The sequence below is a fragment of the Procambarus clarkii genome, chromosome 52, assembly GCF_040958095.1.
Source record: "Procambarus clarkii isolate CNS0578487 chromosome 52, FALCON_Pclarkii_2.0, whole genome shotgun sequence".
Taxonomy (NCBI): Eukaryota; Metazoa; Arthropoda; class Malacostraca; order Decapoda; family Cambaridae; genus Procambarus; species Procambarus clarkii.
The window spans coordinates 18865322-18888665 of NC_091201.1; positions in this window are offsets into that span (position 1 = coordinate 18865322).

The window sequence follows — 23344 nt, forward strand, 5'->3', positions numbered from 1 at the left end:
AGGTGACAAGTCGCCAATATACGTCATTCTTAAAAAAGACGAATATCTGGCGAAAATGAACCTCATACTCTCTGACCAAAATTATTCCAAAGGGTAACGAAGGACACTACAGCCGAATTGAAAGCAAAGGTCAACAAACTGATCGAAACTGTGAACGCCAAGAAATCCGGACTCCACCTGCCAAAGATTATTGGGGAATATAAACCTGGATATGCGTATGGAAATGTCAAGACACACAAGCCTGGAAACCCACTTCGGCCAATCATCAGCCAGATACCCACACCCACGTACTGACTGGCGAAGCGACTCAACGGCCTGCTGACTCCTTATGTCCCTTGCGCCTTCAGCCTGAAGTCTCCAAAGGAATTTGTTGACTTACTGTGGGGCACACGGGCCACAGGGATAAGAGCCTCGTTGGACGTAGAATCACTGTTTACCAACGTACCTGTGGACGAGACAATCGGGATGATAGCCGACAGAGTGTATCGTGATCCGGCCTGTACTCCTCTTGACATACCAGAAAATATTCTAAGGAAACTACTCCAAGCTTGTACTAAAGAGGCACCCTTCTTGAGCCCGGATGGGCACATGTATAAGCAAGTAGATGGGGTCGCCATGAGTTCTCCCCTAGGTGTCCTGTTTGCAAACTTCTACATGGGTACCATCGAGCAAAAAGTCTTAGTCGACATGAACTTGAAACCGGCCATATACTGCAGGTATGTTGATGACATTTTTACACAGGTACCTGATGTCAGACATCAGCAGGAGCTGAAGGAGGCATTTGAGCAGAGTTCCGTGCTGCGTTTCACTTACGAGATGGAAAAGGATGGGAAGCTGCCCTTTCTAGATGTAACAGTCATGGAAAAGAGCGGAGGTTTCCACACTGCAGTCTACACTAAGGAAGCGAACATAGGAATGTGCCTAAATGCCAACAGCGACTGCCCAGACAGGTACAAGAGGAGTGTTGTTAACGCTTATGTCGACCGTGCTCTCAGCCACAGCTCAGAATGGAAGCAAGTCGACGAAAAACTCTGTAGGGTAAGGCAGGTCCTAGTCAACAACGGCTTCTCCAATGGTTTCGTCGAAGACATCATAAGAAGGAAAGTGAAACGCTATGCAACCTCTGAAGAGACAACTAACACAACACTTATACCCCCTATTAGACTATTTTACAGGAACTTCTTTTCCACAGCTCATAAAATGGAGGAAAGGGTCCTGAAAGATATTGTTAATAGAAACGTTATCCCTACAGACAAAAATCAGAGGATACAACTGACGATTTACTATAAAACCAGAAAAACGGCCAGCCTACTCATGAGAAACTCTCCAGACACAAAGCAGAACGCTTTAAAAGAGACCAACGTCGTCTATGCCTTCAAATGCCCTCTTGGGGACTGTAAGCTCCAAAAAACCCAGTATATAGGCAAGACAACAACATCTCTCTCTAGGCATTTAACGAAGCATAAGCAACAGGGCTCCATTAAGGAACATATAATCTCTTCCCACAACCAAACCATCGCCAGAGAAATCCTAGTAAACAACACAGAAATCATCGATAGATACAGCGATAACAGGCGGCTTGACGTCTGCGAGGCACTACACATCAAGAAGTCAACACCAGCAATCAACAGCCAATTAATGCACAACTATATTCTACCCACCTCAAGACTCCGCTCCAATATAGAAGCAACAAGAAATACGGACCAATAGGCTTTCTACAATCACTTCCATTCAATACCCCTTGTTTCGTGTTCTGTCTTGTGTTTAGGAATTTAATACCCTATTAATACCACCTCACCCCATCCACCTCACTGAAATGTAGATATAAACAAATCGAAGATGTGTAAGTTCTATTCAGTTGTGTATGTGTAAACTAAAGTCTTTGAAAATGTAATAAGTTTTACGAAACGTGCTCAAGTGTCGCGTCAGACTAGAAATAAAAATGAATTTTGGAGAATTGATTTTTGAATTACCACCAACAGTGAAAAGAAAGGTACGAAAGATCGAGAAAATTCGTGTTAGAATTATTAATCTTACTTTTTCGGTCATATTTAATATATATATATATATATATATATATATATATATATATATATATATATATATATATATATATATATATATATATATATATATATATATATATATATGTGTGTGTATATCACGAAAATAAACACGTGATTAAGAATGTGACAATGTCAGACCACGAAGGAAAAATGAAACAGGAAATTTCCTTAAGTACTTTCGTATATTAAATACCTTCTGAAGATGTATTTTGACCTTCTGAAGATGTATTTAATATACGAAAGTACTTAAGGAAATTTCCTGTTTCATTTTTCCTTCGTGGTCTGACATTGTCATATATATATATATATATATATATATATATATATATATATATGAAAATGAAAACTCACACCCCAGAAGTGAGTATACCCTGAATGGTATATATATATATATATATATATATATATATATATATATATATATATATATATATACCATTCAGGCTTGTTCGCATATATATATATTATATATATATATATATATATATATATATATACATATATATATATATATATATATATATATATATATATATATATATATTATTAAATATGACCGAAAAAGTAAGATTAATAATTCTAACACGAATTTTCTCGATCTTTCGTACCTTTCTTTTCACTGTTGGTGGAATATATATATATATTTTCACTGTTGGTGGTTATTTATATATATATATATATATATATATATATATATATATATATATGCGAACAAGCCTGAATGGTCCCCAGGACAATATGCAACTGAAAACTCACACCCCAGAAGTGACTCGAACCCATACTCCCAGGAGCAACGCAACTGGTATGTACAAGACGCCTTAATCCACTTGACCATCACGACCGGACAAAATGAGGTAATAGCCTAAGCTATTTGAACCACCCCACCGCCGGCACTCGGATAGTAATCTTGGGCATAGCATTTAACCTAATCACCTCATTCTTTGGGGCACACGTGAGGAACACAAATGCGAACAAGCCTGAATGGTCCCCAGGACAATATGCAACTGAAAACTCACACCCCAGAAGTGACTCGAACCCATACTCCCAGGAGCAACGCAACTGGTATGTACAAGACGCCTTAATCCACTTGACCATCACGACCGGACAAAATGAGGTGATAGCCTAAGCTATTTGAACCACCCCACTGCCGGCACTCGGATAGTAATCTTGGGCATAGCATTTTACCAAATCACCTCATTCTTTGGGGCACACGTGAGGAACACAAATGCGAACAAGCCTGAATGGTCCCCAGGACAATATGCAACTGAAAACTCACACCCCAGAAGTGACTCGAACCCATACTCCCAGGAGCAACGCAACTGGTATGTACAAAACGCCTTAATCCACTTGACCATCACGACCGGACAAAATGAGGTGATAGCCTAAACTTTTTGAACCACCCCACCGCCGGCACTCGGATAGTAATCTTGGGCATAGCATTTTACCAAATCACCTCATTCTTTGGGGCACACGTGAGGAACACAAATGCGAACAAGCCTGAATGGTCCCCAGGACAATATGCAACTGAAAACTCACACCCCAGAAGTGACTCGAACCCATACTCCCAGGAGCAACGCAACTGGTATGTACAAGACGCCTTAATCCACTTGACCATCACGACCGGACAAAATGAGGTGATAGCCTAAGCTATTTGAACCACCCCACCGCCGGCACTCGGATAGTAATCTTGGGCATAGCATTTTACCAAATCACCTCATTCTTTGGGGCACACGTGAGGAACACAAATGCGAACAAGCCTGAATGGTTCCCAGGACAATATGCAACTGAATTGTCCGGTCGTGATGGTCAAGTGGATTAAGGCGTCTTGTACATACCAGTTGCGTTGCTCCTGGGAGTATGGGTTTGAGTCACTTCTGGGGTGTGAGTTTTTCAGTTGCATATTGTCCTGGGGACCATTCAGGCTTGTTCGCATTTGTGTTCCTCACGTGTTCCCCAAAGAATGAGGTGATTTGGTAAAATGCTATGCCCAAGATTACTATCCGAGTGCCGGCGGTGGGGTGGTTCAAATAGCTTAGGCTATCACCTCATTTTGTCCGGTCGTGATGGTCAAGTGGATTAAGGCGTCTTGTACATACCAGTTGCGTTGCTCCTGGGAGTATGGGTTCGAGTCACTTCTGGGGTGTGAGTTTTCAGTTTTATATATATATATATATATATATATATATATATATATATATATATGTCGTACCTAGTAGCCAGAACTCACTTCTCAGCCTACTATTCAAGGCCCGATTTGCCTAATAAGCCAAGTTTTCCTGAATTAATATATTTACTATAATTTTTTTCTTATGAAATGATAAAGCAACCCTTTTCTCTATGTATGAGGTCAATTTTTTGTTATTGGAGTTAAAATTAACGTAGATATATGACCGAACCTAACCAACCCTACCTAACCTAACCTAACCTATATTTATAGGTAAGGTTAGGTTAGGTAGCCAAAAAAAGCTAGGTTAGGTTAGGTTAGGTAGGTTAGGTAGACGAAAAAACATTAATTCATGAAAACTTGGCTTATTAGGCAAATCGGGCCTTGAATAGTAGGCTGAGAAGTGCGTTCTGGCTATTAGGTACGACATATATATATATATATATATATATGTCGTACCTAATAGCCAGAATGCACTTCTCAGCCTACTATTCAAGGCCCGATTTGCCTAATAAGCCAAGTTTTCATGAATTAATGTTTTTTCGTCTACCTAACCTACCTAACCTAACCTAACCTAACTTTTTTTGGCTACCTAACCTAACCTTACCTATAAATATAGGTTAGGTTAGGTTAGGTAGGGTTGGTTAGGTTCGGTCATATATCTACGTTAATTTTAACTCCAATAAAAAAAAATTGACCTCATACATAGAGAAAAGGGTTGCTTTATCATTTCATAAGAAAAAAATTATAGTAAATATATTAATTCAGGAAAACTTGGCTTATTAGGCAAATCGGGCCTTGAATAGTAGGCTGAGAAGTGAGTTCTGGCTACTAGGTACGACATATATATATATATATATGTCGTACCTAGTAGCCAGAACTCACTTCTCAGCCTACTATGCAAGGCCCGATTTGCCTAATAAGCCAAGTTTTCACGAATTAATGTTTTTTCGACTACCTAACCTACCTAACCTAACCTAACGTAACTTTTTCGGGTACCTAACCTAACCTAAGCCTATGATAGGCTTATAAGCTGGACATGAGTTCTCTCACATTGACAGTGGCTTGACGAAAAACGCAGACTAACCTCACACTCATCTGGTGCCCTCGGGAAGTGGAGATATTTGAGATGTATATATATCTCGAAGTCTCTACTTCTTTTGTAGGGTCTGATGGTGTAGTGGGTTAAAGCGTACTAGTTATGGTAGCTACTGGAAGGTAGTTGTGCTTTCTGGGTTCGAGTCCCACTGGTGGGTGTTGTCCAAAGATTATATATATATATATATATATATATATATATATATATATATATATATATATATATATGTCGTACCTAGAAGCCAGAACTCACTTCTCAGCCTACTATGCAAGGCCTGATTTGCCTAATAAGCCTAGTTTTCACGAATTAATGTTTTTTCGACAACCTAACCTACCTAACCTAACCTAACCTAACGTTTTCGGCTACCTAACCTAACCTAACCTATAGAGATAGGTTAGGTTAGGTTAGGTAGGGTTGGTTAGGTTCGGTCATATATCTACGTTAATTTTAACTCCAATAAAAAAAAATTGACCTCATACATGATGAAATGGGTAGCTTTATCATTTCATAAGAAAAAAATTAGAGAAAATATATTAATTCAGTAAAACTTGGCTTATTAGGCAAATCGGGCCTCGCATAGTAGGCTGAGAAGTGAGTTCTGGCTACTAGGTACGACATATATATATATATATATATATATATATATATATATATATATATATATATATATATATATATTGTAGGAAAATTTGATGATTATTAACAGAGACATTGTAGCATAATTTGAATAGTTTTAGCATAATAAGAATTTCATTCATACAATATACATTAGAACATATTACAGGGGTTTATTTGTAGGTACATTGTAAGGCCCTCGCCCGTCTGCTATATATATATATATATATATATATATATATATATATATATATATATATATATATATATATATATATATATATATATATATATATATATATATATAAATATATATATATATATATATATATATATATATATATATATATATATATATATATATATATATATATAATTTATATATATATATATATATATATTTATATATATATATCGTCTGTTGCGCAAAATGGTGCCGGTATTCAGACAGATTATCATGTGAACTTAGATTATCGTTAGCTTAGGTGAGGCTAGGTTAGGTTAAGCTAGGAAAGATTACGTTAGGCTTGGCTACGGTAGGTTAGGCTTGATTAAATTTCGTTAGGTTAGGCTAGGATATGTTATGTTAACTTAGGTTTGGTTAGTTTAGGTTGGCTTTGGTTGGATTGGTTAAAGAGTAGCAATGACGTAGCGGATTACATACTTTTCTTAGGTCTTAGAAATACCCCTTTCAACGTCATGTGTGTGTCTCTGCCTCTGAGCTCTGTTTTAGAGCCGTCACCAGCCATTCTCGCCTAATTCGAAGAGAGGCTGGTTTAGACCTCAATGGCTGAACCCCTACTATCCCGGATTCCTGTCATTCATGGAGGTTAACATCTGTCCATCATGCTAACATCCCCCTTCCCCACCACCACCACCACCACCCCCACCACCACCACCACCACCACCACCACCACCACCACCATCTCTTAATACATCTTAACCAGAGGTGTGTGTCTTCTGGAACCAGATTCCCGACTACATGATAATCCTATCACAGGTTTTCTCCCAAATTAAGCTTATAATGGGCCTCCCTTCCCCCCCCCCCCCCCCCCTCGTGATGGACTGTGGCCCAGAAGGGGGTTGTAATAGCTGGGTTAACAATATACCTGTGGTTATTATACAAGCCGCTCCCTCCCCGTGCTAACATAATTAACCCAGCGTGTGGGGATTTATGTAGCTTGGTTGTAGAAGCGTTCTCGCCATCTCTGTTTGTTTGGTCGCTTCTCTGCCTTCTGACTTCCCTATGACTGGAGTACCTCAGGGGTAGCCTAAGGGGTGATGACTGGAGTACCTTAGGGGTAGCCTAAGGGGTGATGACTGGAGTACCTCAGGGGTAGCCTAAGGGGTGATGACTGGAGTACCTCAGGGGTAGCCTAAGGAGTGATGACAGGAGTACCTCAGTACCTCACTTATTGGTTAAGTCATTTCATTGGCTCATATTTTCGCGCATTGCTCCTATTTTCTGTTATTCATAAACCCGATCAAACGATCCTAACCTAACTTATTATATACAACAAACAAATACATTCTACAGACCAGTTGTTGTTGTTGTTTAGCAACGTCGCAAAAAGCGACCTCAGGTATAGGGATAAGGTATTGTTGGCCATTAGCGCATAAGTGTCAAAGTATCACAGCACCTGACTGGTCAACTATGTGTGACGTCACCAGATAACCAATGCGACCTTTAGCGTCCTACTGGCATGTGAATTGGATGTTATTATTCAAAAATGGCTAGACTATCCATCCCCACCTAACCTAATCAGAGGTTTAAGAATATACATTTTAATCATCCATGACTGTAATTATTATTCTGTAATAAGTGCAAAATATAACAGCAGCCCAAATGTCGTACTGTAATTTAAGCAGAATCGTACATCTGTATTACGTCACCAGATGACCAATGAGGCCTTTAGCGTCCAACTAGCATATTATTATTCAGAAATGACTAACCATCCCCACCTAACCTAATCAGAAGTTTAAGAATATACATTTTAGTCATCCAAAACTGTAATCATTATGCATTGATAAGTTCAAAATTAAAATAGATGCCCAAATGTTGTACAGCAATTTAAGCAGAATCGTACATCTGGCAGCAGGCAAGCTGACCTTATAAGGACCTCCCCCCAGCCCTAAGGATTATCGTTTGTGGGGTCTCTACTCAACCTCGTTTCCCTCCCCCCTGCCACTGTACAGGGAAACTCACCTGATAACCCACCTGTTCCGGGCACCTAGGATGGTTAGGTACGCTGGGGGTATCATCATGTAGAATTATCCAGAGAGGTCTACCTGAAAAACCGTCTTGTCCCGGGGACCTAGGTTGGTTAGGCACGTCGGGAGCAACATCAGTGGAGTTTTTTGCTGAAACCGGTCGGCTGAGTCCATGGGGTGTTTTATACCTGAGGATCTCACCTGTTTGGAGGTCCACATAAGACTAGGTAATAGGGTTCTTACCTTACGCCGTTTTGAGTATGTGTCATCCGTCACTGAGCTATAGGGGCACCTCTGTGCTGTGCAGTTCTGGGTGCGTTTTATGTATAGGCCGGACCTGTTGGCACTCCATGTGGAATCTGAAAAGCACTGTGTTAGAACCTGAGTACATGATCACTGTACTGTGTGGGTGAACAGGGTCGTGTTTACCTTGTAGTTGCAGGTTGTCTCGTGTGGCGGCACCTCAGGTCCACTACCTGAGGTTTTGACACACGGGGGTCCGTATTATTCTGGACCTTTGTTCAGTGCTTTTTGCGAAACCTGGACGGTGCGGGTTTTTAAGCCGTCTGCAGTCCTAATGTGGTAGTTCCGGGAAAACTGCTGCTTGGCTACTCTGCCGCTCGTTAGTATTTCCGGGAATCACTCCGTCTCTCGTTAAGTGGGGGAGAAACGGGGCTCCTCTCATTTTTCTCCGATGGTTTTTGGTCAGCCAGTTACCTGTTTGGGAGACACTCAAAAAAGGAACAAGATACATGGGAAAAAAGGAATATTTGGTGAAAAGAAAGCCTTGGATTGTTTATATGGGTCCGGGGCTAAATCTCTCTCACTCCACTTTTTCGTCCGGTGTTTCCTGGGAGTTCTAGATTTTAATACCTGGCTGAACCAAGGGTGTTAGTCACTGACTGTCCCCCAGGACCACTGAGGTCTGGGGAGTCAGCAGGACGATCGGAGACAGTCAACTGTTTCGTTTGGCTGTATGCCCGCTACTCCTCAGTCCGATCCGAAAGGTTCTGCTGAGTTTTGAGTCTTTTTTAGGGGGATAGGGGAAACAAAATGGCCCCATGACACAGGATGGAGTCGAGGCCCATCAATTAAAAAGCAGCGCGCATTAGAAAACCATTCAAAATCAAGTAGGGATGCGTGACAGTATTCATGGCAATTAAAAACACATTAAGAAAACTGCTCTTGGGGATAAGGTGCACCAGGGGGAACAAAATGGCTACATGACACAAGGTTGAGTCGAGGCCCATCAATTAAAAACCTATGCATTTGCCAGCCTCCTCAGTAATGAAGTTGTTCCCTGTTTAGGGACTCCGCCCCTGTAGTGGACATGGTTCCATGGTAAGCCCCCTGAGTCGCCCTATAACATATGCTTGGCCGCCCAGTCCTCAGCGGCTGCAGTGCCCCGACCCGCCCAATCGACAGAATCTGTACAGCACTACTCAACCCTCTACTCAGACTCCAGGACGAACGGTTGGTAGATACAACAGATTTCTTAGTTAAAATAGACGAAGTGAATAAGAAATGGGGCCCTGTCCCGGATGGTGCAACTCTTTTCTCCCTAGATCCAAGTACCCTGTATCCAAGTACTCCCCAGAGAGAAGCAGCAACGGTGGTTGCAGACTACTTCGAAAGGAACGTACACCGGATCCGCAGGGACCTGAAGGAAGCAGGAATCTACACCCCTCCATCGAAGAACCTCCTCATAGAAGCCATTCTACATGTGATGCGGGATACGATCCTGACCTTTGAAAGTAAGACCTACAGACAAATCAAAGGAACAGCGATAAGAGCCTCAAGTAGCGTAGCCATCGCGGAGATCTTTGTTCACGAGGTTTTCGAATCTAGGAGAGAAGACTTACCAACGGGACCAAGGATATATTACAGCTATATCGACGACATATTCGGTATAATGCTGGGACCACCGGGGAACCTGGACGTGTTCTATTCATGGGCAAATTCGGTACACCAGAACCTGAGTTTTACGATAGACAGGAGTGAAACGGAACTAAACTTTCTGGACACAACAGTCTACATAAACCCAACAACACGACAATTGGAGACGAAGGCTTTCTACAAACCGACAAATCTCCATACATACTTGCAGTACCACTCCAGCCATCCACAACCACTTAAGAATTCGCTCCCCTACTCCTTGGGCTTGAGACTGAAGAGAATCAACACATGCCCCCACTCCCTGGGGGAACAACTTGAGGACCTGTGGACATTTTTCAGGAACATGGATTATCCTGAGGAAGTGCTCGACAAAGCAGCGAGGAAGCTGGAACAGAAGATACGAGAGGAACTACTCCAACACACCGGAAAGAGACACCAAGACAGGGACATCTTGGTGACAACCTACTTTGATGGCTTCGAGAAACCCATGAAGCAGGTTATGAAACGACTCTGGACCTGGCTGGAACAGAAGTTTGGAGACCACCCTTCATGGAGGAAGTTTCCTAAGAACCCACCCATGCTAGCCTGGAAACGAAATAAGTCCCTGAAGGATAAATTGGTCTCGGCGGCTTTAAAAAAAAACAAGGGAGATCCAAGACACAAGACGGAGCAGCGTGCGTTAGAAATACATTAAAAATCAATTAAGGATGCGTGACAATGGCAATTAAGAAAACAGCTCTTGGGGATAAGGTGAACTAGAGGGAACAAATTGGCCACATGATACATGGTGGAGTTGAGGCCCATCAATTAAGATCCAAGACACGAGACGAGCAGCGCGCATTAGAAATCCATTAAAAATCAAGTAGGGATGCGTGACAGTATCCATGGCAATTAAAAACACATTAAGAAAACTGCTCTTGGGGATAAGGTGCACCAGGGGGAACAAAATGGCTACATGCCTAACCAACCTAGGTCCCCTGGACAAGACGGTTTTTCAGGTAGACCTCTCTGGATAATTCTACATGATGATACCCCCCGGCGTACCTAACCATCCTAGGTGCCCGGAACAGGTGGGTTATCAGGTGAGTTTCCCTGCACAGTGGCAGGGGGGGAGGGAAACGAGGTTGAGTAGAGAGCCCACAAACGGTAAACCTAAGCACAAGCTAGTCTCCTCAGTAATGACGACGTACCCTCTCTAGGGTGGTCCCCCCTTGTTTACCCCCCTCCCTGGTGCTGCCAGGGATTAAAAAACTCAAAGACCTATGCCCCAGTAACGGATTCTTTTCCAGTGGCAGACACATCATCTAGGAAACCAGTGCAAAGCCTCCAGAGGATGACGAAACCCCCTGCACCCGGTGAGACTACCCACACAAACTGGGTACCCGGGGAATTGCAGGAGACACCAGCCTCTGATACAGTACAGCATCTTCCAGAGATCCAATTGAGAAGAGAACCCGAGCCCCTGTGGGGTCGGAACAGGACTCAATTCAACAATCTCCTTTCCAGATCTCCTGGTATGGTAGAAGCATCCTCAACAGACCCAGTCGAGAACAGGACCTAAGCCCCTATACGGCCGGAACAGGACTCGACTCGATACCTATCTATTCCCTAGATTGTTCTACCCACCTGCGAGTGGGTCTCTATACACCCCTTCCCCCCCTACAAATGTGTACCCCACCCTCCCGGACTATAAATAAAACGGGACCCCCGATGGTTAAGTCACTCAAAAACTCAGCAGAACCTTCGGATCGGACTGAGGAGTAGCGGGCATACAGCCTGTTACGGACCCGAGCCCAGCGTCATAGCACGGAGCGGTGACAACAATGCCATCTGTGGGTCAGCTCCCGAAACCCCCTCCAAATGGACGACGCCATCTAGTGAGGACGGGGTATACCGGCCACAGGGGCTGGATTCCCGTCTTAATCAGCTCGTGACATAGCCGCTGCTGACCTCTGGTGAGGTGGCGCTTAGACAGCAACGCCATCTGTGGAGTGGATAGGTGGACGTTTGTGTCTAAACCTGTAAGTGAGGTGCCCTAGGGTGTCCCTAGTACTGATGACGTGTCTGATTACAGAGTCGACCTGGGACTGCTGGATTGGACGATGGGCAGTCTACCTAAGGCAGCCAAAGTCTCTCCACGTGTTTGCTGCAGAAGCTGTGAGTTGCTCCCGGACGAACACTGCTGAGAGTGTTAGCCTGCCTGTGACGTGGCAGAGTTGAGGAATCGTCGTACCCGGGGGTTGACTGGTGAAAGAGACTAGCCACTGTGGTGAGGAGAGTGATCTGTGGAATCACACGAGGCTCCTGCCTAGGGCTCGCAACCCTAGTATCGGTCGTGGAGTGGCCTACGCAGCGGAGCTGATTAGAACCTGCCAGCTACAGGCTGGATTTGTGGTTGAAGGCCTCCACGACGGTGCACCCAGTGGGACTGTGATTTGGCTGGCCTGTGGCCAGGGTAGATTCACCTAGAGAATCGAAGGATTCATCGTGGGCCACAAAGAAGAGAACCAGGGCTACTCATCGTGAGCACCGTGAAACATCCTGAGTCTTCGGAGGAAGACAAGTTATTGTACATAAGTGTAGTTATAGACCCAGCGAGTGACTGTGAGATATTTATTTATGGTGGTGGAATATATATATATTTAAATTAGTGCATTTTTATCCCTTCCCCTTTAATTTACTTGCGTTATGGAACACACCCCTTGAAAGCCACTACTAACTTGGGGCCGGATACCCAAACTCTAATAACATCAGAGAAGAACTCCAGTTGCGACCCAATAGGGCCGTAACATAATTGGCATCCCCAGCGGGATCCGGCCCCTTGTCAAGTATGTTTGACAGGGGTGGTGAAGTGGTGCAATCCCTGTAAATAATTCCCCCTGTGTGTGACTATTAGGACGTTATACGTCCTGTGCGGTGCTCGGTGTGATTCAGTGCAATATTGTAGAGTGCGGTGCTCGCTGTGATTAAGTGCAATATTGTGTAGTGCGGTGCCCGGTGTAATTACGTACAATATTGGCAAGTGCGGTGTTAGGTGCGATAAAGTGCAATATTGACATAGTACAGTGCTCGGTGCGTTAAGTGCTAAAGTGAAGCGGTGTGTTAAGTGCAAGTGTTCTATCTAAGTGACAATGGCAGAAAAAGCGACCATCGACGATCTGGACGACGTTCAGGCCTTTCTGAACAAGGAGGAATGTCTTGCCAGATTGAAATATCTGGGGAAACAGGAACTCGTATTAGTAAGTGCCTATCTGGAGATCAAGATACGTGCCAGTGATTCCCGTGTGGAGATCTTGTCCAAGGTTCACCGGCATTTGAAGGCCGAGGAGAAACAGGAAAGTGAGGCACAAGGTACAAAAGAAAGTGAAGAAGTAGCTTCCACTGAAAAGGAAGATAAAGGCAGTGACATTGAAAGCGATGAAGGTGAGCTGAATATAAGCTTGCTAACTGTAAAGATGCGTGCCTTGGAAATAAATCGCGAGATAGAATGGAAGAAATTAGAAATGGAAAGAGAGAGACAAGATAAAGAATTAGAGATGAGGCGTTTAGAATTAGAACGAGAAAGAGAAAGAGAAGAACCAGAAAGAGAAAGAGGAGAACGAGAAAGAGAAAGAGAAGAACGAGAAAGAGAAGAACGAGAAAAAGAACGAGAAAGAGAAGAGAAACGAGAGAGAGAAGAACGAGACAGGCAAGAACGACGAGACAGAGAGGAAAAAGAGAGACAACATGAGCTAGAAGTATTGCGATTAGGTGGTCGGAGGCAAACAACGGACACAAGAATTTTCGATCCGGTAAGGAACATCAAAATGGTCCCGAAGTTTCGAGAAGGAAGTTTCGAAGTTCTTCGCGGCCTTCGAGAAAGTCGCAGCCTCTTTGGAGTGGCCAAAGGAGAATTGGGCCATCATGATACAGTCTGTCCTGACTGGGAAGGCCCAAATCGCCTACTCCACGTTGTCCCTTGATGACTCCGGCGATTATGACAAGGTGAAGAAGGTAGTGCTCATGGCGTACCAATTGGTACCTGAGGCTTACAGGCAGAAGTTTAGAAACCTGAAAAAGACCTCAGAGCACACTTTCACCGAATTCGCAACCATCAAGGAGCAACTTTTCCAAGAATGGTGTGCCTCTCGGAAGGTGGAGACCAAAGAAGACCTCGAGCAGCTCATACTGTTAGAGGACTTCAAAGACTGCCTGGCAGGAGATCTAAAGACGTACCTAGAAGAACAGCAGATGGAGACCTTGAGTGCGGCAGCCACCATGGCTGAGGAATACATCCTGACACATAGGTCTTCCACTAGGTATGTCCCGAAGAATTACCCCCGTCTGTTTGGTAAGCCTCGTCAGGAAGAGGAGAGACCCGTCCCACAAAGTGCTGTGAAGACGCCCCCAAGTAGCCCTCGAAGGACCAGTCCTAACAGCCCGAAACACCGTAGTCCGAGTAGGAATATGGTGTGCTGGACTTGTGGGCAGAAAGGGCATGTAGCTGCTATGTGCCGAGGCAGAAGAGGTAGCGGCCCACGTAGGGAGGTGATGTTGATGAGCTGTGTAACACCACCAGTAGGAAGCCAGTCTATGACTAGTCCGGAAGAACCAGGATTGTTTTCCCCTCACACTTCAAGCGGGTATGTATCGAGTGATCATACTGGTAGATCAGTTGTAGTGCTCAGAGATAGTGGAGCAGCCCAGTCCCTGATCGTGAGAAGCTTGTTACCCGAGGGAGTGAGTGTGGACGGGAGACAAAAGGTTGTCCTGGTCGGGTTTCCTAGGACGCAGTACGTCGCCCCCTTAGTGCCGGTACATCTCGACTCGCCTTACTTCAGCGGCCCATGTGCGTTGGCAGTAGTCGATACCCTACCTATAGCTGAGATTGACGTGATACTAGCCAACGACTTGGTGACAGATTGGAGCAACAATCATCCCAAGATTGTGGACGAGTCAGCCGGAACAGCAAGGTCCGAGGTAACAGCAGGCATTGGTAATATCCAGGTACAGACAGACCCGGAACTAAATAACATGTTTAATTTGTCCTCTACCCGACAGATCGAGAGCATTCTAGCAGAGTCTCCTGAATCGTTTCCCGACAAGAAGCATGAGGTTAAGGAGGCAGAAGCGACTGAGCGAGAAGAGAGGCCTCAAGTACAAACACCCACGGATATCCTAGAGTCTGGAGTGAAGGCAACTGAGTACTTGCGGTGTGGCAGAGTACCACGTTCATTGAACCGGCCAGAAATTCTCCAGACGTCGGAGGTATGTGAGGTATGTACGAAAGTTCTAGTTCCCTCTTTGGTCCAAACCAGGCTAATGGATATAGCCGGTTATGGACATTACAGGCTCAGGAAGCTTATCCCTCAGTTGGCCATATGTCTCTTAACAGTATTTTGTCTTCTTCCCGTGTGTGTTCTCAGTAAGGACCAGTGGACGACCCGACAGATGACGGCTCCCTTGAACATCGCAAAGAGATCCCAGGGATTGGAGATTTGCACTGCGAGTGTTGCAGTCAAAGCAGGGACCTGGAAGGTGATGGTAGATACAGGAGGTATGAGAAGTGATATTATGAGTGACTGTTTCCGACAGGTTGATACCCCCCGCGTGATTGCCGAGCCTGGATGTAGCGTTATGCGGAACGTTGGTCGACCTGACGGTGGTAGAGCGAACACCATCTTCATTGTACAAACAGCTCTGTTGGGACTAGGTGTGGGCCTAGTAGAGGCGTATGCTGTAAGTACTGACTTACCCACTGTCGCTGTCACTCTAAATTATCAGACCCCTGTATTCCAGGTTCCCGTCTCCCTGAAGGACTGCCGGACCGGTACCAGAAATGCCGTCTGTGATCAGCCATCATCGGTGCCACGACACAGGGAAGTGTCGATTCACCCCAGCTCGAGTCTATATCAATCCTTACTCGAGACACGTAAGACAATTATGCTCCAGCTTGACATCTCAGTGAAGGTGTGGAAAATCACATCAGGCAGGTCATTGCCTTCCATCGGCAAGTTTCCTTTGTGTTTCCCATTAGGACAGTTCTGTGGACAAGACATCCATGCCATTCCAGTTCTTAGTGTACGTGAGTCCGTGTGGAGTTGTATCCACATACTAATTTGGTTTGTGTTTTTCTTTATAGAACACCAAACCAAATTCTTTTTGGTGGGGAGGTGTTACGGACCCGAGCCCAGGGTCGTAGCATGGAGCGGTGACGACAACGCCATCTGTGGGTCAGCTCCCGAAACCCCCTCCAAATGGACAACGCCATCTAGCGAGGACAGGGTATACCGGCCACAGGGGCTGAATTCCCGTCTTAATCAGCTCGCGACATAGCCGCTGCTGACCTCTGGTGAGGTGGCGCTTAGACAGCAACGCCATCTATGGAGTGGATAGGTGGACGTTTGTGTCTAAACCTGTAAGTGAGGTGCCCTAGGGTGTCCCTAGTACTGATGACGTGTCTGATTACAGAGTCAACCTGGGACCGCTGGATTGGACGATGGGCAGTCTACCCAAGGCAGCCAAAGTCTCTCCACGTGTTTGCTGCAGAAGCTGTGAGTTGCTCCCGGACGAACTCTGCTGAGAGTGTTAGCCTGCCTGTGACGTGGCAGAGTTGAGGAATCATCGTACCCGGGGGTTGACTGGTGAAAGAGACTAGCCACTGTGGTGAGGAGAGTGATCTGTGGAATCACACGAGGCTCCTGCCTAGGGCTCACAACCCTAGTATCGGTCGTGGAGTGGCCTACGCAGCGGAGCTGATTGGAACCTGCCAGCTACAGGCTGGATTTGTGGTTGAAGGCCTCCACGACGGTGCACCCAGTGGGACTGTGATTTGGCTGGCCTGTGGCCAGGGTAGATTCACCTAGAGAATTGAAGGATTCATCGTGGGCCACAAAGAAGAGAACCAGGGCTACTCATCGTGAGCACCGTGAAACATCCTGAGTCTTCGGAGGAAGACAAGTACATAAGTGTAATTATAGACCCACCGAGTGACTGTGAGATATTTATTTATGGTGGTGGAATATATATATATTAAAATTAGTGCATTTTTATCCCTTCCCCTTTAATTTACTTGCGTTACGGAACACACCCCTTGAAAGCCACTACTAACTTGGGGCCGGATACCCAAACTCTAATAACATCAGAGAAGAACCCTTGTTGCGACCCAATAGGGCTGTAACACAGCCCCACGAAACAGTCGACTGTCTCCGATCGTCCTGCTGACTCCCCGGACCTCAGTGGTCCGGGGGGACAGTCAGTGACTAACACTCTTGGTTCAGCCAGGTATTAAAATCTAGAACTCCCAGGAAACACCGGACGAAAAAGTGGAGTGAGAGAGACTTAGCCCCGGACCCATATAAACAATCCAAGGCTTTCTTTTCACCAAATATTCTTTTTCCCCATGTATCTTGTTCCTTTTTTGAGTGTCTCCCAAACAGGTAACTGGCTGACCAAAAACCATCGGAGAAAAATGAGAGGAGCCCCGTTTCTCCCCCACTTAACGAGAGACGGAGTGATTCCCGGAAATACTAACGAGCGGCAGAGTAGCCAAGCAGCAGTTTTCCCAGAACTACCACATTAAGACTGCAGACGGGTTAAAACCCGCACCGTCCAGATTTCGCAAAAAGCACTGAACAAGGTCCCGAATAATACGGACCCCCGTGTGTCAAAACCTCAGGTAGTGGACCTGAGGCGCAACCACACGAGACAACCTGCAACTACAAGGTAAACACGACCCCGTTCACCCACACAGTACAGTGCTCATGTACTCAGGTTCTAACACAGTGCTTTTCAGATTCCACGGTGGAGTGCCAACAGGTCCGGCCTATACACAAAATGCACCCAGGACTATACAGCACAGAGGTGAACCCCATAGCCCAGTGACGGATGACACATACTCAAAACGGCGTAAGGTAAGAACCCTATTACCTAGTCTTATGTGGACCTCCAAACTGGCGAGATCCTCAGGTATAAAACACCCCATGGACCCAGCCGACCGGTTTCAGCAAAAAACTCCACTGATGTTGCTCCCGACATGCCTAACTAACCTAGGTCCCCGGGACAAGACTGTTTTTCAGGTAGACCTCTCTGGATAATTCTACATGATGATACCCCCGGCATACCTAACCATCCTAGGTGCCCGGAACAGGTGGGTTATCAGGTGAGTTTCCCTGTACAGTGGCAGGGGGGAGGGAAACGAGATTGAGTAGAGACCCCACAAACGGTAAACCTAAGCACAAGCTAGTCTCCTCAGTAATGACGACGTACCCTCTCTAGGGTGGTCCCCCCTTGTTTACCCCCCTCCCTGGTGCTGCCAGGGATTAAAAAACTCAAAGACCTATGCCCCAGTAACGGATTCTTTTCCAGTGGCAGACACATCATCTAGGAAACCAATGCAAAGCTTCCAGAGGATGACGAAACCCCCTGCACCCGGTGAGACTGCCCACACAAACTGGGTACCCGGGCTATTGCAGGAGACACCAGCCTCTAATACGGTACAGAATCTTCCAGAGATCCAATTGAGAAGAGAACCCGAGCCCCTGTGGGGTCGGAACAGGACTCAATTCAACAATCTCCTTTCCAGATCTCCTGGTATGGTAGAAGCATCCTCAACAGACCCAGTCGAGAACAGAACCTAAGCCCCTATACGGCCGGAACAGGACTCGACTCGATACCTATCTATTCCCTAGATTGTTCTACCCACCTGCGAGTGGGTCTCTATACACCCCTTCCCCCCTACAAATGTGTAAACCATCGGAGAAAAATGAGAGGAGCCCCGTTTCTCCCCCACTTAACGAGAGACGGAGTGATTCCCAGAAATACTAAAGAGCGGCAGAGTAGCCTAGCAGCAGTTTTCCCGGAACTACCACATTAGGACTGCAGACGGGTTAAAACCCGCATCGTCCAGGTTTCGCAAAAAGCACTGAACAAGGTCCCGAATAATACGGACCCCCGTGTGTCAAAACCTCAGGTAGTGGACCTGAGGCGCCACCACACGAGACAACCTGCAACTACAAGGTAAACACGACCCCGTTCACCCACACAGTACAGTGCTCATGTACTCAGGTTCTAACACAGTGCTTTTCAGATTCCACGGTGGAGTGCCAACAGGTCCGGCCTATACACAAAACGCACCCTGGACTACACAGCACAGAGGTGCCCCCCATAGCCCAGTAACGGATGACACATACTCAAAACGGCGTAAGGTAAGAACCCTATTACCTAGTCTTATGTGGACCTCCAAACTGGTGAGATCCTCAGGTATAAAACACCCCATGGACCCAGCCGACCGGTTTCAAGCAAAAAACTCCACTGATGTTGCTCCCGACGTGCCTAACCAACCTAGGTCCCCGGGACAAGACGGTTTTTCAGGTAGACCTCTCTGGATAATTCTATATGATGATACCCACGGCGTACCTAACCATCCTAGGTGCCCGGAACAGGTGGGTTATCAGGTGAGTTTCCCTATACAGTGGCAGGGGGGAGGGAAACGAGGTTGAGTAGAGACCCCACAACGGTAAGCCAATTCGCCACCACCACTTCAGGAACAGCAGCAACAGCAGGTAGATGTTTTGCTTCCTCCTCAACCCGAAGTGCTTGAAGTGATCAATAATTTCAATGGGGGGTACATACGCCATTCATATAGCATCCCAGATCATGCCCAAGGAGATCCTGCCCATTATTTGACTATATTTCGCGATTATTTTATTCAGCAAATAGAATCCTTATTTGATGGCATTCACCCCAATTTCCCTCCTGCCCTCTTGATATACCCGGATTTTTCTTTTAATTTACAACGGCTTAATCAAGAAAATGAACCTGATTTTGAGGGAGAGTTACCTATAAGGGCCGAGCAACGCACTGTAACTAGGCATGAGGCTAGTGTTGTCGTAGATCAATGGATTGCTGAATTGGATAATAAGTTAGAAGAGTTCTTTGCCGAGACAGAAGGTTCAAGTCTAGGTATACAGAGCATTTCTGGTTTTTATATCAATTCTATAGCAGTTCAGCACCCTATCCGTCTTGGGGAATACGTGCCTTATCCGGATAGATTGCGTGGCAAAAATTATGTTTTCAACCCTAAAGGGGAACAAAATATATGTTTGATCCAATGTTTAGCCGCATACATATGTCTTGCTCAGGGAATGACATTACACAACATTGGCAGGCGTTCCAAATCTGTCAGGTGGTGTCTTAGATTTGTCCGTTGGAGTGAGGATATTGAAATTCCCATAACGTATGACAATATCAATAAAATTGAAAGTATAAATAAATTAAGTATATTTATCTATGTGCTTACGCGTGAAGATAATAGGTACTACATTAGCTTAGCTAGGAAAGGCAGAGAACATTCTGCTCGTAAAGTACCATTGCTCATGCTAGATGATCAGCATCTTGTGCTCATTAAAGATTTCAATCAATATATTCGCAACATGCGTAACCATTCAAGTAAAATACCAAACAATCATATTTTTTGTCATTCGTGTTTAATTCAGTTGTCACCTGATGCTATGCGGGATCACGAAGAGTCATGTGAAGTTAAACAAACATTGAAATTTTACCCTGAAGGTCATAAAATAAAGTTAAAAAATTACGGTCGTGCCTATGGGCCTTCTCACACAGCATATTATGATTTCGAGTGCTTGTTGGACCCCTCGAATCCTCAAGGTATGATTGAGAAGTGTCACAAAGCTGTGGCATATGCTTTTATCATCATCAACAGGGAATTGGAGGTGGTAGAAAAATTAACGTATATGGGGGATGACCCTGTGAATCATTTCATAGATACTTTGGAGAAAGCATGGAAGAAAATTAAATCTACCATGCCTAAATACAAAATATCTATGACACGTGAACATTGGCAAGCCCATAGACGACAAACCACATGTGAAATGTGTTATGGACCATTCAAATCAGCTAAGGACAAGCACCGTCATCATGATCATGCTATTGAATTTAATAATTATCTAGCTGCCTATTGCCGCAGGTGCAACATGTTATGCAGAAATTCATATAAATATTTGTATACATTCTCTCACAATGCAGCTTATGACCTCGGGGTAATTTTAAATGAATTGTCTAACCTCCCGAACCGTGAAATTGATATTGTCTCCAAAGATGGGTTTAAGTTCATGAAGGCAGATATCGGTAAACTTCGGTTTATGGATAGTTTGGCTTTACTAAATGGTGGGCTGGAAAAACTAGCTAAAGAACATATCAAGGAAGGTAAACCCACCACTTACACCTCAGTTATGCTAGATGACGTCCCTGTAGCTGCCCACCATTTATTAAAGACAGGCAAACAGGTCTTCTGTTATGACTACATTTCATCTTTGGAGAAATTAAATGAACCGGCTCTTCCTCCTCCCGAAGCCTTCTACAATAGTTTAAAACACGAGGCCATAAGCGAGAACGATTATACACAGGCTAAAGAAGTCTTTAGATTAGCGGAATGCAAGACCATTGGGGATTACTTGAAGGTCTATTTAAAAGTAGATACTGGACTATTGTGTGATGTGTTTATTGTATGGCGCAAGACCATGCTTGAGCTGTATAAGTTAGACATTACACACTATGTCTCGTTATCTAGTTTTGCATGGGACGCTTTCTTGTTTAAAAGTCAAGTTGTCTTGGACTCTATTTCTGATCCCCATTTGTATTGCGTAGAAATCTAAGAGGCGGATTTACCTCTGTTGTACGACAACACACAAGTGTACAAAATGAGCATACGGGTGCTGATCCTTCTAGCACCGATAAATATATTCTGTATTTAGATTTTAATGGACTATACGCCACCTGTATGACAGAACTGCTTCCTCAAGGCGGGATCCGTAAATTATCTGCTGCCGAATGCAATGATTGACTCCAACAGGGATTAGAAAATATTGCGTGTGATGGGGATAAGGGGTATTGGGTCATGTGTGATACCAAGCATGTCGCACCTGAGGTGGCTCATTACACCGATGACTTACCCTTAACCCTCTCGCATGCTAATATTTCTACTGATCTTCTGTCCGATTATAGCAAACACATTTTAAATGCCGAAGATCGCAAACTCCCCAAGAAAAACAATAAATTAATTGCCTCACATCTCCCCAAAAAAGATTACTTGGTCAGTTTAGATTTGCTCAGATGCTGATGAAATTGGGATTAGAAGTAGCTAAGGTAAATGCAGTTTATGAATTCCGACAAAGTAAGTACCTTAAGGAATTTGTCGAAACAAATGCTCGTGAACGTTCGAATACACCTTGCGCCAATAAGGGTAAAGCTTTCAAGCTGGTATCAAATGCAATTTACGGCAAGAGTTTGACAAATGTGAGTAAATATTGTGATAAGCATTATTTAGTTACATCTCGAGACAAATTCCAAAAGCTTGCATGCAATCCGTTCTTCAAACGGAGCATTTTGTTGAGCGAAGACAGTCATTTGCACGGTTAAGAAACAATCACTTAAAGTCAATACACCAACCTATCTGGGGTTCCAGATCCTGCAAATAGCTAAGAGGATCCTATATGATTTTTGGTATAATATGGTCAAAGTTCATTATGGAGACAAAGCTAGATTGCTGTATACGGATACAGATTCGTATTTGATTGAATTGACCTGTCCAAATGCTTTTGAGAAATTAAAAAAACTGACTTTATCTCAGCATATGGATTTTAGTAATTTCCCTCCTGAAAATCCCTATTCCGATGACTCTCGCAAAGGTCAACTAGGTTTGTTAAAATCGGAAGTTGGAGCTAAAATTATGAAGGAACTCATCGCATTGAAGCCTAAAATGTACTCAATTCTCATTCAAGATCAGGTTCAGATCTGCCGTGGTAAAGGAATTCCCACTTATTATCAGTCTAAACTCACTCATGCAGCTTTCCAAAGTGCTTTAGAGTTAAATATTGGGCAGAGGTTCCAATCCAGATCTATTAGGAATGTTAAAGGCGGTATGTGTACCTGTCTCACTACAAAACGTGGATTGTCCACCTTTGACGATAAACGTTATGTACTGAGTCCTACACAGTCTTTGGCGTATGGACACCCTGATATACCTCGAGCAGAAATACATGAAGAAGAGAATGAGGAGGAGGGTATACCTGCACCTGCTGCTGCACGTCCTGCAAGACGTGGATTTCACCCCATATTCAATATGTGAGGAAAACGCGATGCACTGGTGAACAAGACTTATCCTCTCAATTAGTGACTGAAGAAATTGGCGATGGAACATTGCAACCTCCCCTAACCTATCTTTGTGTTTGAAAATTGCAACCTCCCCTAACCTGTCATTGATGTTTGAAAAATTGCGGGGGCCCCTGACTCATC